Below are 18349 nucleotides of genomic sequence, written 5' to 3' on the forward strand. Positions count from 1 at the left end.
GCTCCCTTACAGACCCTGTTTTACCTGGGTAAAACCCCTGATAGGGTTTGGTGCCCCATTAAAAAATAAACAAAACCCAACTGATGATGAGGAGCCGCCCTCCAGTCCTGTTATAAATGTGGGTGTGTTACTCTGATTTGTTATTCAGACTGCTTACAATTCCATAAATAGTCAAATATTGTATAACACAACTCGAACGTGGTTCAAAGCTGCTCTATATGCTTATATAATACCAAATGTCATACACTTATTTAAAGGAGGACAAAGGCCACAGTGTGGCTGATCACATCTGGAAGCTGACCTGTAGTACCACAGTGTAGGTTGTCTTTGGAAAGGACATATATAATGTATTTTTGATAATCCTTAAATATACTGTTGTTTTCAAGGAGCTTGACAGAAGATAAAAGCTGAGATATTTAGTAATGTGCTGGTTTATTGTGTATATAACTGTTCTGCTTACTTTTGCAAGGTGTTCTTACCAGAAACAGCACTGAAATATTGATAATGCTGTCTTTAAAACATCTTTAAAAAAAATAAAGCAGACTTGGTAAGCAAAGAAAGTAGACTTGGTAAGGGATGGGGAAAAATACAGGTAGAAGTTTGGCTTCTTGGCCTTTCTTACATTCTATGAGGAAATGTTTTTTATTAATTGGATTTTAATAAGGGTTTAAAATTCTTCAAGTGGAGTTTCATGGCATGTACAAGAGGTTCATGTGTGCAGGGTCCTTGTAAGAGCTTAACTGACTTGTTTTACCAGGATTGTGGTGGTACAGTGTTGCTCTGATGGGATAAATTAAATCACTGAACAACCACGAATAAAGGCTTACATATAGATAAAATCTCTGGGACCAAAAAGAAGTACTTGGGCTGAAAGCATGTTGAAAGCCAACAAATTCTGGTCATGCAGAAAAAACCCACGTTTTCTTACCTTATATCTTGGCCAAAAAATAAGGATTTGGTGCTCTTAGAAGTACTCGCTTGGGGCTTAAGAGCACTTGCTGATGGTTTCACACAGTTCACCATGGGCTGGGTTTAATTCAGTTCCAGCCTCTATATTTTACAGAATTGGCTTTGTGTTTTATGGGCAGTGGCAGCAATTAATAACATTAATGATACAATGCAATTAAGCAAGTCATGGATAAGAGTGAGATTACAGCCTTAGTGTGGGACATCCAGACAGGTCACAGGGGGATGAAAGTGAGCTGGAGAGAGCTTTTTGCTCCTTATCTGAGCTGATGTAAAGGATTTCCTCACTTGGTTGTAAAGATTGAGAATATATTCTGCCAGTTCTTCTGTGCTGAGGTTAGTTACATACCTGGCACTAGAAAGAAAATCCTTTAATGCTTGAGTGTTATAATATATTAAAGATTCTACAGAATGCATTTTAGATAGTGGCATTTCTGATTTTATTTCTCAGTTCTAATCTTAATTCTCCTTTCCTTTGAGAGGTCACTGTGGGGAGTAATTGTATTTCTGCATTACTGTACTTTGGTGAAGGGTTGAATGGCTTGAGTAGCTGTTATCTGATCACTGTATCATTTCCTTCTGGACTAGAGAAATTGTCATCTCTTATACCTAATAACAGCATGATTTTGCTTAATTTAAGCTCCTTCTGCCATTCTTGGAAATTAGTCTGGCAGAATTTCAGACAAGAAATCCATTTTTTGGGTACTAATTCCCTTGTCTCTCCTATTTTTCTGCCTCTCTCCTTGAAGCCCCTGGGTTTTTTGTTGGGAGATTTCAGCAGCACATTTGGGGTTGTGCCAAGGCAGCCAGTCCATTCTCCCTTCTGTGAACATTTCAGTGGGACTCTCTGTGCTGAGGGCTGGGGAAGGTGCCATTGCTTGGCAGTGTTGGGGCAGTGAAAGTGAAAAGAAGGTCCTGAGATGTCTCTTCACTGAGATTTCCCAGCAGTGCCAGGGACAGATTGACTGAATTTTCCAGCCTGAAACAACTTGCTTTATCCAATTGTAAGGTTAAATTGTGCCCAGACTAAAAGGAATGCTCATTAAAGGTTACTGTGCTCCAAGAGCAGCTTTTCTCTGTCCTTTAGTAAGGATGTAAAACCCTGGAAGGCAACACATGTCTCTGGTGTGGTCCCAACAAGCTGCCTTGGGCTGGTTGCTGGAATACTCATTCTTCCATGGCAGTGAGGATGGAATTCCTGACCATCCCTAAAGGGTGGGGTACCCTCGGGGGTCTCAATGAGGCCTGTGCTGTGCTCAGCTGGCAGGAAATACCTGTTTCACTGTGGGTCCATGGGAGATGATTGCAAAAAGCCTATTGCCAGCTGCATCCAGGTGTGTAAAGTCATCACCCTGGGAGTTCATGGGGTTTTTCTGTTAAATTTGGCACCATTTTCAATCTGGATAAATGGTACCTTGAACTAATGCAGTTAGATCCTGTTGGTGTCACTTAAAGATGCCATGTATTTCACACTGTCATCTCTCAAACCCCTGGGCCATAAATGAAAGGTGTGAGAGGAGCCCTCTATTGCCCTAATGTTGGGTTTTAGAAAATGATTTAATTTAATTTCCCTACATACAGTAACAGAAGGACTGAATCAGAAAAATGACTTTAGGAAGGAGTACTGGACTAGAAAAGTACTAAAGGATCCAGGAGAGGACTGTACCAATTTGTGTCCTCAGTCTCTTTATCTACCCTGTGGAGCTGGGAGGTGGAGTTAAGAGAATTCCCTTCACTGTGGAGGGTAGTTTTGGCTGCCCTATCCTGGGAAGTGTTCAAGGCCAGGTTGGAGCAACCTAGTGTGGTGGAAGGTGTCCCTGCCTGTGGCAGGGGATGGGACAAGATGGGCTTTAAGGTCCTTCCAAGCCAAACCATTGTAGGATTCAGTGATCAGAGGTTTCATGGACCCGTTGGTTACACACCCAGTCTTTGACTGTGCATTTGAGGAGTGGTTTGATATGGAAGAGAACATGGGACATTGTGGGGGAAGACCTGCAGCTGAGAGAGTCTCACCCTAAAGCTGAACATTGCTGGATCCCACATTTGAGACAGTCTGTGGGGCCAAATCTCAAACGGATAAACTCCATGTGCACCTTTGTACCTGCTCACTTTTTTTTGGGTGCCAAAAGCCAGTGTCATCCCCGTCCCAGGCCAGGGCAGCACTCTTCCCGTGGGGGAGGCAGGAATTCGGTGTCTGCAGAGTGACATCTCTCCTGGCTGTTGACAGAGCTCTTCCCTCGCTGCCCGTGCTGGGGACCAGGTTTGTTTACAACACGTGCCATGAGTTGAGAGCACTGGGAAAATGTGTTTTGCTGTCCCCAGCCATGAAAGAATCCATAGCATTTCCCTTAGATAAGGGTGGACAGTGATGACAGAAGAGCTGGGGAAACAGGTCGTCGCTGTGTTTAATCTGCCCGACCCGAAAACGGCGTCGGGGCCACGCCAGAGCGGCAGTGAAATGTGGGAAGGTTGTGAGTTCATGTTTCATCTGGGAAATATTTCAAATTGATGGCCATGCCCAGTGCCCTGGGGATTGCTGCAAATGCTGGGCTGGAGTCAGGTCACAGCATGGGCTTCCTGCCCCTGCCTTGGTGCTGGGGGGGGGTGGATCATGAGTTTTCTCTCCCTCTGTTGAAATATTTACTGCAGTTAATAATGAACCAGAAAATAATAAACCAAAAACATTTCCATTTTCATTCCCCTTATTAAATTGATATGACAGGTCTGAAGTCTAGAAAATAAATGAATCCCTGTGTTTGTGGGGGAAGAGGCAGAGCTGCTCTTTATTGTTGTTGTCTATGTTATTCCCTTTCAGTGAGTTTTTGGAGTAGCACAAAGTCAGTTTTTGCTGTCTAGGGCAGCATTCAGTGTCTGATAGTGTATCTTAAATGACTTGCTGTGTTAATGTAACTACAATTAAAAATAGAAAAAGAAAACCTTAATTTTGGGTATCTATAGTGGTAAATCAGAGGTTGCACGTGGCAATGGGCTGATCACTGCCTTGTCTGTGCTGCCACAGCAAATTGTATGGGGAAGAGCAAATGCAGAAGAAGTGCTTTGATAGAATTATCAGGTTTTTGCTTTGAAAGGAAATAATGGAAATATTTTCAGTAGAGCTGAAAAGGCTGTTGCTAATGGCAAAGCCTTATTCTAGCAAAAAATACCTGTATTGAAGTGTTGGTCATAAAATGAAACCAAAAAGTTGCAGAAGGAAGAGCCTCAACGTGGAGAATCTTGGACTTGTTTTCCAGTGTTCTCTGTGGCAGCTGCTTTGGTAAAAGCTGGTGCCATCCTGCTCCAGAAATTGTAGCAGCAGAGCAATATGTCTGGGTAACTCTTATTTTTACATTAAACTTTTGTTATTATTGGAAACAATTCCAGGGAAGAAATTTGAACCATCACCGAAAATTGCCCAAACCTTTCTCATACCTTCTCGATGAGCTTCATCGATTTCTGGCGCTAATTAAGCTCAGAGCTGTATCTTGATAAGAGGCTGCAGCCCAATTAGAGATTCAGGAGATGCTGCTCTAAACCTGAGGCTGCCAAAGGCTCCTGCGGGGGACAGAGTATTGTCCTTGCGGGTTATCCCAGAACTGCTCTGCCTGGGGAAGCTGTTGGAAGAGAAAAGAACACCTTGGCTTTGTATGAGTTATTTCTTACCCTTGAAAATGTAATGAGACTTCTATTAATGATCTTTTTCTGTAGTGATATGAAACAAAAGCAGTCTGGTGTGGGGAAGCTGAACTCACTGTCATTTTGACCACCTTTGCACTTCAATGTGTTGTCCGAAAAGACTTTCAAACAGCCCTTGCTGCTGCTCTGAAGTGTAGTTTAATGTTTATGGGGTTGTATAGTTTGCTTGTGAAGTCAATTAAATATGTATACAGATAGTTTCTGAGGAATTTCTGCCTCTGTCCTGTTTGTATTCAAGGATGATGTTGCCAGTGAAAACATCACAAACACCTATTCAGACACACATGGGGTAGGAGGGAGATGGCAGCGTTATTTTAAAGCTACATCACTTGTTCAGGTTTACCTGGACACCAAAAGAGCCCATCTACAGTTTTTAATACTAAATGTAAACATCCATAAAAATAAAATGTTCTTTGCACGATGGAAAAATCACAGTTGTGTGTTCAAAGACTGTGGGATCTGATTTCTGTTGCCCACAGGACTTGAGCTCAGCAGAACCTCTCAGTTCCTGCTCCGTGGCTAAATCTTCTTCTGTAGTTGAACTGTTGTAAATTTTTTTTTGGTCTGTCTTGATGTTTTTCAAAGACCAGGAGAAACATTTATCCAGTTCTTGCCGTATTTCAGAACCACAGGACAGTAAAACTTGCTGAAGACAGTTTGCCACAGTTCTTCATGGGAGCACAAAAAATTGTTTAATTGTATTTCTGAAACTCATGAATGAGCTGTGCTGGAATCTGAGGGAGGATTCATTCCCTGGTAGCAGTGCAAGTGTTTAACATTCAGTGGTGGTGTCAGAGAGCAGTGAAAGCTGTTGTGGGAGAAGCTCAGGGAGCCTTGCCAAGCCCTGATCTCTGCCGTGCTGCCGTGTCCAAGGGGGAAAAACACTGGGAAGCCCAGGGCTGGGATGGTTTTCCCACCTTTCCTGGGGTCAGGGTTGAGCAGAGACAGCTGCTGTCAGTGCCTTGTGCTGTGCATGTGATCACAGTCTAATTCCTGTGGCCAAGGATGATCCATGGAAGCTGGTGGTGAGGACAGGGGTGATGTGTGACCCATGTGTGGACCATCCCCAGGTCCGTGGGGTGTGGAGGCCCCAGACTGGGCACCCATTGGAACAACAGGTGTGTTCTGGTTTAAACTGGGCTCCAGAGGGATGAGCGAGGGATTTCCAGCCCTCCAGGCACATCCACCCCCTGGCAGGCTGGGATGAGGAACTGGAAATGGGTGTACCTGCTCCGGAGCTGATGGCATGGGATGTGTCCCCCTGGCATCGATCCCGCTCTTTGATCACCCCTGACTGGGAATGTCACAATCCCACTGCATCCAGACCCAGCAGCACGTGCTCTTCCCACAGCCAGGGCTTCCTGCTGGCTGGCAGGAAAGACCAGGGATGTGGCAGGTCTGGGCTTGGACTCCATCCCAGAGCTGTGTGGAGTGACCCCGCAGTGGTCTGGGGATGATGATCGTGTGTCAGGAGAGCCCTTTTGTCTTAAAGAAGTGTCTTTTCTGAGTACCTGACAACCATGAATCGTGAGGTTCTTTTCCATGAAACATCTGTAATTCCCTGGACAGTCTGATTATATTTGGGAAAACTTTCTTTATGTTACAGAGATGCTGCATAGTTTTCAAAGAGTTTTTTGTGGTGCTGAAAAAATAGTTGCAAAACAGCCCAAAATGAGTAGGGGTTATTACTTGGAGGACAGATCCTTTGGGCTGAGTGTCCATAATGGAATTGCATGTGGACTGGGACGTAATGTCTCCAGAACTGCCAGGAAGATGATGCGCTCTTGGAATTCAAAAAGAACCCCTTTGTGAGATATATATATGAAAAATACCATTAAGAAAGACAAAACCAAATTATCAGTAACCCATACAATTCACACAAATGGTTTTCCTTGTAAATGTTCTTGGGTAATCCTTGGGGATAATGAAAACGTTACTAAATTAAGCAGCAGTGTCTTAAATATCTCCAGCGTCGAAAGTGATATTGAACGGAGGGAATTGTAAAAGCTGAGCTCTCTCTCAGCTAGAATTTCTAATAAATTAAGATCATATTAACAGGGGTTTCAACCAGCTGCTGCTTTGGGGAAAGAAATACTTTTTCCCCCAAAAATGGCTTTTAAAACAATAGGCTGAGGTTGCTGTCGGTGCCTTTGGCCCAGACAGGCAGTTACAGGAAAGGCAAGGTTTTGCCCAGGTTTCATATTTAGATGTGTCTGTCTGGTCTCCAAACTGAAAATGGACGTTTTATTTAGGAAGAGGCCATACCCAACACAGGATTCACTACTTTTGAAGTCAATGCCTGAAAGAAGAAAGGTGAGCCCAGCTGGCTCATGGTTCCAAGCGCTCTTGGATTCTTGGAAAGATTCAAAGATACAGTAGATCTCAACTAGGCTATAGGTTTTTTAGTATTGGTTTTATTCCCTGTCAAAAAGAGATGACAGAATTTCAAACTAAAAGCTGAAAGATTCAGTAGTAATTTTTAAGTTGCACATGCCAAAGACTTCCAAGAAATGTGAATGTGTGAAAGAAGCAGCTCATTAAAATGCCTTCTTTCCTCTAAGTGAGAGCTCTTTTTATAGGAGTTGTGCCCTAAATGGCAAGTATTTTTCTCTGTGTATCAGGGTCATCCTTCCATTTTAGTTGGTTGACTCAAGCTCTTAAGTTGAATTTTTGAATTCATGGGGTTTAATTTTTTTTTGATCCATTTCAACAGAAACTTTTGCACTGTTTTCTCACCACCAAATTTCGTGATGAAAACTGAGGGTGATGTTAAAGTGGAACTGCTGAAGAACACCAGGCATTCCATAAATCCGTCCAGAGAGAGCCCGGACCATAAAGTGAACATACACTTTCTTTCAAGTTAAATTTTTATGATCGTTAAGCTGACTCTCATCCCACCAGATAATTGATTTCTCTAATGGGAGCCAGATTATTGCTGTTACTGGATGTCTCATTATACAAACTCTGGTCCTTGGCAGGGAAGTTTATCCCAAAGTTACAGAGATGAAACAATCCAGTAATTTGTGGGAAGGAGGCGGGTTGTTATCTGTGGTGGCTTATTCCCTCTGCAGTCTTGCAGTTAATTAGTTTGTCTTCGTGAGGAGAATAATGTAAAAGGAAATCACTGTGGAGTTTTGATTCCTGGAGTAAACAGGGTTTTGTTGGTTGTGGTGTCAGTGGGAGTTGCACACCCTGTTCTATAGGAGGTGGGGAGGCCTTTGGGGCAGGTGTGAGCTGCGGAATAAAGTTGTTTTATGCTCCTCAGTGACACTTTGAGGTGCCCTTTTCTGAGGGCTGCTGTAAGGAGACCTGTAAGGAAATGGGAACAGGATCTAAGATGCTGGATAGAAGGAATCCAGGCTCACAGCAGGCTAGTTAATGGTTAATAAATGGCAAAAGGGTATTTTTATATCATTCTTCTAAGCAGTCCTGATTTCTGGCAGCTCTGCTGGTCTTGTTTATTTTCAAGTGCTGACTCAAAGATTTCTTCTGTGATCTCCCCTTTTCACATTCTTAGGAGCTTAAGTATAGTCTCAGTGTAACGTTAAACAAAGCATTTTACAAGTGAGGCTATAAATTGCTTTCCTGTAGGGTAATTCCAAGCACCCTTGTGCTCTGGAAGTGACATTCCCCAGGTTATGTGCCTCTGACTTCCATCATTTAGTTTCACTAAAGTACTTTGTCCTGTGAATACAATTGGAATAAAAGGATTTTTGCTGTTCATCAGAAGTTACAATACTTGAAAGGGCCACTGGAACCTCCCCATCCCTGGTGAGTTAATACATGGAATGTAGGGTGGGTAAGGATTTCTCTTTAGGAAGGAGTAAGTGTATTGCCTGCAATGGTTGTAGCCATACAAGTTGCAAAACCTTCCCCAAAAGTGCTTCTAATCAGTCAAGGCCTGGATCTGTAAACACAGGGAGCAGTTCCCTTGGGCAGGACAGTGTATGTTTTCCATAGGGGTGTTGCAGAGTGGAGTTGTACCTGAAGGAGATGTGAGTTTTAGCAGCCTTTGAACACAGTTGTGCTTCGTGCTCCTTAATTCATCAGGCTCAAGAGTGTTTTGGCTTCAAATTACTGTTCTTTGCTTATCCTGATGGAATATCCTTTATGAAAGACTCAGGGAACAACAGGCCAGTCAGTGTCACCTCAGTGCCCAGCAAGGTCATGGAGCAGATCCCACTGGGAACTGCTCTGAGGCTCATGGAGAATGAGGAGCTGATTGGTGACAGACTCACTGAGGGCAAATCGTACCTGACAAATTTGGTGGCCCTTCTACAATGGGGTTACAGGGTAGGTGGGTAAGAGAAGAGCAGCTGATGTCATCCACCTTGTGCAGAGCATCTGACACTGTCCTGCTTGACATCCTTGTCTCTAAACTGGAGAGACATGGAACTGTGGGATGGAGCACTGGGTGGATGAGGAATTGGCTGGATGGTCACACCCAGAGCTGTGGTCAGTCCTTCCCTGGGAGGGTGGGGAGGCCCTGGCACAGGTTGCCCAGAGAAACTGTGCCTGCCCCATCCCTGGAGGTGCCCAAGGCCAGGGCTCTGAGGGATTGGAGCTGGATGGAATTTGAGGTCCCTTCCACCCATCCCATTCCATGGTGCTGTGACAGGGATGCTGCTGCCGGTGTTTGCCAGCCCACATGGGTGTTTTGGGAAGCTGAGGGAGGCTTTGTGCACAGTGAAGGGCCAAAGAGGCTGGAAGAACAATTTAAAATATGCCAGTTTTCTGTACTGAAAATCTCTTTTGAGGTGAGTTTATAGCAGCTCATAGTTCAGGGAGTTGAGTCAGTGCTGTGGAACACACATTTCACTAAATTCTAATGATTTATATAAGCTCTGTGTGATGCTTTAGGGAGAATTTTTAAAATATAATTTTGCCATTCCTTTCTCCTTTGGGCAAATAATTTTTCTTCAGCTTTCCCAGTACATGTATAATTAATAACTTTGTTTACTGACAACGTCAACAATAACATAGCTCTGATTTATAGTGTTTATCTTTTGCCTGTATGCTTCCTGTGGCACATCATGAAATGCCACGTAGAGAAAAGAATCCATGTCTTAGGAAGGTGGTTCTAGTGAGAGGATAATAGGAAAATAAAAGTTCATGACCACTATCCTGTTATATTCTTTTTTTGCTGCAGAACAAAACATAAGACTCAAATCATTGTGCTTCAGATAATTACTTGAAGCTTTGTTTTGGACAGCTCTGCAGGAATTTGCATGGAGTGGGCAGGGAGGAGAACCACTGGAGGGTTTGTGGAGCTGGGAAGGAGGTTTTGTTGTGTAAGCTCAGGCTTGTGGGGCTGGAGGAGCTGCGGTGCTGCTGTCCTTGGCACCGAGTGTGGATTCCCTTCCAGTCACATCCTTAATCTGCACTTGCATGGTTCTTGCTCTGCTAATTTGCTTAAACGATCATTAGTGTGATTAACCATTATAGGAGTGATTTCAGAGTTGCTAATCTCCCTGCTCCTGCCTTTGATTACAGCTGGAATAGCGCAGGCAACAACTCGCAGGATTACAAGCAGGAGAGCTGAGGATTTCAACAATTAACCTCTTCACTTGTGTAAAATTTTGCTGATTGTAAGCAAGAGCAGGAGCTCCCAAGGAATAAAGCTTTGCTGGAGCCTCTCAATGCTCTCCGTGGACTGTTGTGACTGTCAGCAAAGCTCTGCATCATCACATCAGTCACAGCAATGTCAGATCAGGAGTTGGAGAACTTGGGTGAAATACTGTGGTTTCAAATCTTGAGCTGGTTCTCTTGCAAAACTTGAACTCGGTTTCCTTAGTTTCACGTGGGATTATAATTGTTGATAGTTGTTTTCTAAGTAAAAGAGGAATTTCTTTAAAGTTCAGAAGAATACCGAGTGGAGTGTCTGAATTCTGGATGTGGTGCTCGGCAGCCTGGTGTAGTGATGGGCCTGGCAGTGCTGGGTTGGACTCTGTGATCTCAGAGGTCATTTCAGTTACTCACCAGCTTTTCTCTAGGGAGGCTCTGGGGGTTTGCTTCTGGTCGCTATTTGATTTACTCATTTGCAGTGTGACTCCTTCCTAATCTATTAACTGTTCCTAGTTTGTGTTTTAAATGTGTGGATGCTCTGCAGTCTGCTTCTGTTTGCCAGGAAGAATTATTTTGTTGAATATTACAAAATTCAAAAATTTCCTTGGATTTGAGATATGCTCCTTATCTGTAATACCTGCCTTGATTTATCTTCCTTAAAGAATCCCAAACTTACTGGATGTTATTGAAGAAAAAAGGACATGACTGGGGTGTGTGCTTTCCTGAATTCCTGTTCTGAATCTCTGCTCTATAACTGGAAGCAGTGACTTGTGTGCTGGGTTGTGTTTTAAGATAAGCAAAGACAGTAAAGGCAAAAGAAGCTGGCAAATTTATACCTGTGCAGGCTGGTGAGAAACATCCCCAGACTCCAACTTTAGTACTTCTGGAAAGCTGAGAGATGAATTAGAGGATTTTTGTGCAACTAATTGTACAGTTTATAAAGATTGCCCCAGGTTTATTTTGTATATTTATGTATTTAAGTGGTTCAAATCCATTTTTTAAATTAAAAAGGGCAATCAGAATGTATTTCGGTACAGCACAGTGGTGTGGTGTTTCTTTTCAGTCATAGAGAAGTAGAAATATTCCAAATACATCCTGCACTAACTCAACTCCTGTTTAAATTTGTAACTTTGGATCTTTGGGCACAGTGAAGTGTTTTTTAAGGTTCACCATACCATGCTCTGGGAAGTGGCATCCCTGCCATGGCAGGGGCTTGGAACTACGTGAGCTGTAAAGTGCCCAAACCATTCCATGATTCCAGCTTAAATACGGTGCAGAGTGTCCAAGCTGTGGAAGGGTCTGTTCCCTGCAGCCCCAGGCTGTGCCTCAGGAGGGTCTGTACTGAAGTGCCCTTTGCTGAGCTCTGCCAGGGCTCTCCCCTGGTGCCAAACCTGCCCTGATCCTCCCTGACCCAGCTGATGCTTCCCTCAGGATCTCAGTGTTACAGCCCTGACTGAAGCTGTGGCTGCTGTGGGAGCAGGAGAGGAGCATCCCATGGGATGCATGGACAGGGACAGAGCTCTGGTCCTTGGGCTGCTGTCAGGGCTGGAGGGTGGCTGAGCATTCCCAGTCCTCCTGCTCAGTGCTCTCCCTCAGTCAGAGGGTGTGACATGGTCATGGCGTGTGAGGGGTGAACACGGTGTCTCCTGCTCCAGGAGAAAGGCTCCGTGTTGCCAGTCCCTCCTGACAGTGTCCAAAGGCACAGACCTGGGAGAAGTGAACTGAAGGGCAGGAATACTTGTTGTTTCCCCTGCGTTGTCTCATTCTCCAGCCATTTGCAGATTGGGGGTCTTCTGAGCAGTTTCTCCATTGTTTATCAATCCACCATGGATTTCTTTCCTGTTAATCCATCTCCTGCTCCCATCCCCCCCATAAACATCTTGTATTCAGCTCATCCCTTTTTCTTTATTTTGTTAATTTATTTAGTTTTCTTTTCCCAGCTTGCATGGGAAAGGCTGAGCCAGTCTGTCCTTATTCCCCCACTACACCAGGACATGTTTTTATGGGCCTTTATTGGATCCTTTTAGTTGTTTCTTCCCAAACAGCAAAGTCTTGTTTGCTTGTTCCTTACACGGAAGCTGTTCTTGAAGTGGATTGTAATTAAGGTTATTTTGGGGATTTGTAAATTAGAAGGGACTTTCATGTGAAGATAGGCCTGCATTCATTGAGCTGGAAATGAAAGCAGTTGGATAAATGGGAATTGATGTGTAAAGGCAGCCACAGAATTTGTGTCCTTACAAGACAAAGAAATGAAAAAGCATTAACTCTCTGTATTTTTTTTTAACTTGATCAGAAAAAAGGTAATTTTTTAATGCCAGTATGTGCCTGGTTCCTGTGAGTTGAACGTTCACACCGTGCCCTGGTGAGCATGAGAAGGGCTGAGTTGATCCCATCAGTTATTTTTGCTGTTCGCAGACCTAGTCTGGTTTTTCCCCAAGTGAGCTGAGGTGATCTGTATTCCGTGAACAAATGGTATAAGATTTGAAATTATCTTAAAATCTGTGTCCTTTGTGGCCTCTGGCTGCTCCTCAGCCCGCAGCTCTGCCCTGCTGTGAGGCTGCACAGGGAACCAGGCCAAGCTGAGGAAATGTCAGGGCTTGCTGTCTTTAATTTGTCACTTCCTCCTTCCCCTTGTTATGGGATAAAGTTAGGAAATTCCTAAAATACATGTTCTCCCGCTGTTTCTCCCCAGGATCCTACTGCCTTGTGCAGTGCACAAACTTCAGAGCACTACTTGATTGAGCAAATACCCGATATTTGATTTTTTTTTTCCTTATTCAGGGGGTAGTACCATGATTTATTTATCATGCTCGGTTCAAATCCATATTTATTCCTGTTTTGGTATTCAGCTCCATGGAACCTGAATCATTCATAACCACTAATGAATGTATTTTTGCACTCTGCTGAAATGAAGTGGTATTGAATCCATTTAAAAAATTGACTGGGACACAGAAAAATTAAGATGAAATGTATCCAGCTGTTTTAGTGCCCCGTGTGAGACACTTAAACATCGATTTTTCAGGATATGCATCTCCCAATCTGTCCCTTTGGAGCTGTGACTGGTTTGTGCCCTGGAGAGGACGAGTGGCTCTGTCCAGCCCTGACCCCGATCACGGGGCCCAGGGGCCACAGTCACCCCTCAGAAATGGGATTTGCTTCCTAAACATCCACCCAATCCCACCAGAGGGGCAGAGATGGGAAAGCATCTGATTGTCCAGGGCTCTGTTCAGTCCAGGACCATTCATTCCCTTTTCCAGTCCCTTCTCCTCTCTCCAGGGACCTCCCTTCTCTTGAGCATCTTTGACAAAAGGAACAATTTAAGAATAAAGAATAAAGTTTAATTTTTTTTTAATTTTTTATCTTCACTGATCAAAATATCTGAACAGTTATAAACTTAGGATTTGAGGTTTTGAAGAATGCAATTCAAGGAGGAAAACAGTGGTGGAAAACTTGCCATATTCCTGATTTGGCAAGTTATAAACTCCTTAACAAGGTATTTGGGTGTCATTCACTGTAGATGGAGACCTCAGCTATATCTACACTATATAGATAGATAGATACAATGTATATATCTGCATATACACTATATATATCTATAGATACAATATATATAGGTATATATAACAGGAAGTTGCATGGTTTTGCTTGTTCCTCTAAAACCAAAAGTACTGTGCCATTTGGTCTTTTGGTTGAGAACCAAAACCAAGCAGTATGGAATTAAAAGTCACCTTAAAAGTGAACATCTTGTCTGCATTCCTACTTATCTTCTCTCTGAAAGGAACTCTGGAAGGGGGAATATCACACAAGTTTTTAAATTAAATATTAGTTCATTTTGTCCTGGCCTTGCTGTGTAAGTGTTCATATATATATATATATATATACACATATATATATATATATCTCCACAATAAATATCCCTAAGTCCTGAAGTAACAGTGATCAAAACAGTGCTGCAGATCCTTTCATTAAGTAGCCTCAGGAGAGGTGGAGGGTCCCTGTTGGTGTTTTTTTTTGGGAAGGGGCAGGAGGGATCTAAACAGATGCTTCTCCTGCAGCTTCGCTCACCAGTGACTGGAATTGAGGGTTTTGGCTGGAAATAGCTGGAAATTGGAAACAAGACCCTGAAGGCTCCAGGCCTGTGTCGTGCACGGGGCTGTCTGCTGCTTCTTGTGCTTTGTGTGGAAAATGAGGGCTTTGGAATTCAATAAAAATTTCATTGCCTTTGGCGCTGCTGTAAGAAGTTTAAATTTTGATGAGCATTCTTGTTATTCAGATGTTTCCATGGTACTTGGAGGAGGTTCAGGGTCAAACAGGCATGATTTCTCCTAGAAGGGCTGGGGAAGGAGAGCTTAGTAAAACAGAGAAATAATGAATGTAACAGTTTTACATTATTGATGCCCAGATTAAGGTTTTTACTTCTAAAAATCATCCTCGAAGTTGCTCAGAAGGTCTGCTTTGAATGATAATCAGTAATAGCCTCTGATAAGCACTGAGTGAGCTCTGGTTTAGTTTATTACAGTTGACAAGCTTTTACATATGATCTGGTTGTCTCATTTTAATATAGAAATATATTTTGTCATCTATTCTTTGTCATGAGTTCCTCCTTAATTGGGAAGTTCATGTGATACCAGCACATTGATCCCAGACTGTGCCTTCAGAAGTTTGCAGAGGATGTCCTTAGACGAAGGGTGGGCCCAATCTTAACAAAAAGGAAATAAATCTTCAGTATCTAAAATAAAAACTGGTCACAGAGGGGCTTTACTAGAAGCGCTGGAGGGAAGGTGACAGTGCATAAGGTATTGAGGCAAAAACTCTCACACAGATGGAAATGAATTTGCAGATTTGTGCCTCATTGGTCTGCAGATAGTGTAAGTTTTCACTTGCCCGTTCACCTGTTGTGTGGAAAACCATGACAGGTTAGGTTGGAATAGAGCAAACACTCACTGGTGGGTCCAAATACTCTGAAGTCCCAGAATCACAGAATGGCTGGGGTTGGAAGGGCCCTCTGGAGATCATCCAGTCCAACCAGGGTCACCTGGAGCAGGTGACAGGGGAGCACATCTAGCTGGGCTTGGAATGTCTCCAGAGAGGGAGACTCCCTGATCTCCCTGGGCAGCTGTTCCAGTGCTCTGCCACTGCCATGGAAGGAAGTTCTTCCTCATATTGAGGTGAAACTTGTGTTTCACTTTGTGGCCGTTCCTCCCCGTCCTGCCACTGGGTACCACTGAAGAGTCTTGGGAAAGCAGCTTTGCATTGATCCTTGGCCAGAGTTCAGTGCTTGATCCATGCAGGGAATAGCAGAGGAAGCTCTGGCACATCCTCTCCCCTGGCTCAGGCTGCATAGGGCACTACCATCACCCCCATAATCCCTGGGGTGCTGTGGGTCAGTGCAGGGGCTGCACAGCACCCACCCCGTGTCCCTCACCCTGGGACATGTTGGAATGACAACTGCAGGAGGGCTGTGCTGGTTCTGTGGAGCTCCAGCTGTGGATCTCCCACGGGGACAGTCCTTCAGGCCCAGGGCAGTTTGCAGAGCACAGCAGAACAGGAAAAGCAGATAGGAATTATACATCCCAGGCTTTGGCACTGCTGGGAGTGTCTCCCCACAACTGGGATGTATGAGGGCAGTTTTAACTCCCATGTGAGGGGGAATCATTTCATTTGCACTTTCCTGCACATCCTCAGCTAGGACACACCCTGAGTGTGGGGCTGAGCCTGGGAAGGGTCTGTGGGAGCAGAGTACCCAGGGAAGGTCTGTGAAGAACCCAAAATGCTCAGAGAGAGAGCTGAGCTTCCCCAAGTTCTGCTGCCCCCCCTCCCCAGGTGCTGTTGGGGTTGGTTGGGTGTATTTGCACGAGCACAGAGGGGTCCCAGCCACAGCCTCCCTGTCTCACTGCTGATAAATGGAGCTCAGCAGCATCATCTTGGTGAGTGTTCATCCCTCCCCGTGCCCTGAGCAACCTCTGCCCAGCTGCCAAACTCACACACCAGAGGAGACGTAGTGCTTTGTAGTCACAGAGAATCCAGACTCAAATTTGAAATTTATTAGGGCTGTTAGAGTAATTATGAGGGTATTAGGGCTGTAAACTGGTTGCCATTCCAGGGTGGTGACAGCGATCATCACCATCAGCATTTGGTCTTATAGAGGGTGATCTCTAACATTGGGGGAGTTTACTAAAAATTTACCAAAAGAAAAGGCACAGCCAAGAAGGTTAAAAACCCAGCACATGTTCACAGTAAGTGTCTAACACCAGTTTAAAGTTATATTGGAAAGAGAAAAAACCTCACCTCCAGAACCTCACCAGAAATCTCCTAATGACAAGGAAAAGAAATTATCATTCTCATGTTTATTTACAAGTAAATTAATACAAAGCTTCCAGTAACTTGCTAATAACATACAAATCTTGTGATAGTTTCTCCCAAGTCTGTCGGAGCTGGGAGCCTGCCAGGGACAGCACAGGGTCAGAGATGATGGAGTGTAAAGAGAAAGGGGTGAGAAGATGGCCTCGAGCAGAAAAGTGAATTCTCACTGTCTGTTCTCTGCAAAATTGGAAACTTTTGTCCTAAATTATATTTTATTTGTTCAAATAGAGGGAGCTGGAGGGAGGTCCTACCTGAAACTGCAGAGCTAGTGAAATAATTCAGAACAAATCCCTGAAGTGAACAGTGAGTGATCAGCAGGAGCAGATGGTGTTCACTCCACATTTCTCAGCGAGATGAAGTGTGAAATCCTGAGTTCCCAAGTGTGCTGTGTAACCTACCACTTAAATTAGCACAGTGGAAAAATCAGACGGAAGATACTTGGTCAGTGTGACAGGAGGTTTTTTAGAGATCTTGTAGGGGAGATCAGAGAAACTGTGGATGAGTAAATCCCATGTCTGGACTAGTTACATTGACAAGTATTGTAACAAAAGATGGTGTTAGATGTTTGAATCCATTTATGTGTGTTTTGTGTGGAAAAGTCACACTTTGCTACTGAGAACCTTTTGAAGGATGTTGTTGCCCTTCCTTTCCCAGAACCCCTCTGACAGTGTCCCTCACTCAGAGCCTGGAACGCCAATGCTGGGAGACAGAGGGAGTGTCCTCCTGCAATAAAAGGGAATGAATTCATTGTTTAATAGAAAATCAGAGTGGGAATAAGGTGTTGGTTCCAGCACTGGAGCTGGATCCCCACTGAGTCTGTCCAGTGTTTCTGTAGGTGAGCTGGAAAAGGAGATTTTGGGTGACAGACTTTGCTGTCCTGAGTGCATTGGGGTTGTGAGAGCAAATGCTGCCTGTGAAGAGCTTCAGAAGCATAAAGATTTAAATGACAGGTGGAGTTCAGTGTCCTGCACAGTGGCTTGCACAGGTAAATACAGACTGGTTTGGGTTGGAGGGACCTTAAAGCCCATCTCGTTCCACCCCTGCCATGAGCAGGGACACCTTTCACTGCACCAGGTTCCTCAGGGCCATGTGAAACTGGTTCTACTCTGTAAAATCCTGAGTGCTCTGGAGGAGGGCAGTAGGAAATGAGTGCTCACTTCTATTCATTGGCAACCACCAAGAGACATCACGCAGTGGTTTGACTCCAAAACATGCAAAATTTGGTTAATTTTCTGAGGGAACATCACATGGAGCTTTAGGGCTGCTGAAGGCTCACCTGGATCCAAAAGGCAGCTTTTTTGAAGGCAAAATCTAACCAGGATGAGGAAACAAAAAGGTATCTCCTCTTTCTTAGGAAATCCCTCCTGCAGGGATTGCTGAATGCTGGGAGGCTATCTGGAGATACATTGCTTTTATTCTTTGCTTCTGTTCCCTCCTGGACACCTGCACTTGGATGCCGTGTTGCACCATGTGCCCTTCCCTGTGGATGAGCAGCCTGTGTTCCCTGGATATCTGGGTGTGGTTTTGGGGGAGCAGGGCGTGGCAGGGGCCCTTTGGAAAGGTGGGTTCTCCCAACACTTCACACTGTTGCTGAGCAGGGCTGACAGCAATGGACAGCACTTACACTTGGTTTTGTGTAGACAGGATTGGGGGGTGTGGATGACGCTGCAGTCCTGGCAGAGGTTTGAAGCCAGCATGGAATTAGTGTCTGAACTGGGCTGCAACTGCTGAGGCAAGTAAGAACCATAAAATACTGCTCAGG

At 44.2% G+C, this 18349-nt stretch overlaps 1 protein-coding gene across 10 annotated transcripts in view; it reads left to right on the top strand.

Annotated features, from left to right (window-relative positions):
* Positions 1–18349, top strand: part of NEO1 (neogenin 1) — a 169417-nt gene that overhangs the window by 79330 nt on the left and 71738 nt on the right. The gene's annotated exons all lie outside the window — the stretch shown is intronic.

This window comes from Neopelma chrysocephalum, unplaced genomic scaffold (assembly GCF_003984885.1).
Source record: "Neopelma chrysocephalum unplaced genomic scaffold, ASM398488v2 Primary Assembly neopelma1_124, whole genome shotgun sequence".
Taxonomy (NCBI): domain Eukaryota; kingdom Metazoa; phylum Chordata; class Aves; order Passeriformes; family Pipridae; genus Neopelma; species Neopelma chrysocephalum.